This window comes from Nanorana parkeri, unplaced genomic scaffold (assembly GCF_000935625.1).
Source record: "Nanorana parkeri isolate BGI_ZX_2015 unplaced genomic scaffold, ASM93562v1 scaffold154, whole genome shotgun sequence".
In the NCBI taxonomy this organism is placed as follows: Eukaryota; Metazoa; Chordata; class Amphibia; order Anura; family Dicroglossidae; genus Nanorana; species Nanorana parkeri.
In genome coordinates, this window is record NW_017306422.1 from 1,687,639 (window position 1) to 1,688,444 (window position 806).

An 806-nucleotide genomic window follows, 5' to 3' on the forward strand; every position below is an offset into this window, starting at 1 on the left:
GGGTGTGGCTAGGGAGCGGATACGGATGTAGGTGGGATCGTACGAGTGGATCCAGCGTGGATGTAGGTGCTGGCATCCTGAAGCTTTTGAAGCACTGCCTTAGTCCCGCCGGTGTAATATTTCCCCTGGCACGGTCGGACCGCAACAAGTGTTCGGGTGAGCGGCTGAGGGGGAGACAGGTGCGCGTTGGTGTGCATCAGTGGCCCTCTCCCCATTCTCTCTTGTACCTACTTGGACCGGGTGTGGAGGTGTACTGATCCCGGCGGTGGAGTGGTAGTGGGGATACTGCTTTGTGTGGAGGCGGGTAGGGATGTCCCGATACCACTTTTTCAAGACCAAGTACAAGTACTGTCCCTCATGTACTTGCCGACACCAATTAACGATACTTTTTCTTAAAGTGACATTCAAATTTTTTTCTAAAACAATACAGACTAATGATTTTAGGGCAGTTTCTCACCAGGGTTGCGTGCATTGGAGGTGGCAGGTTCTCTTTAAGGTGACATTAGGGGTCTTTTAGACCCCTAGTGTCACCTTTCCACTTCACTGGATTCAGCTGCTGAGGCAGCTGAATTTAAATACAGCAGGCTGTGGCTAGGAGCAATAGCCAGCCTGCTATTGGCTATTTCAATTTAAAATATCCAATAGCAGGCTGGCTATTGTTACAAGTGTCCGCTCCTTTTCCACTTGATGAAATTGTTTCCTTTTGGTTAAATATCTTAAAGTGTCAGCTCTCCATGCTCCGTATTTGTTTAATAATGCACTCACCAGACATACCCAGAAGTTTTCGCTCTTAATCAAAGGGAAGG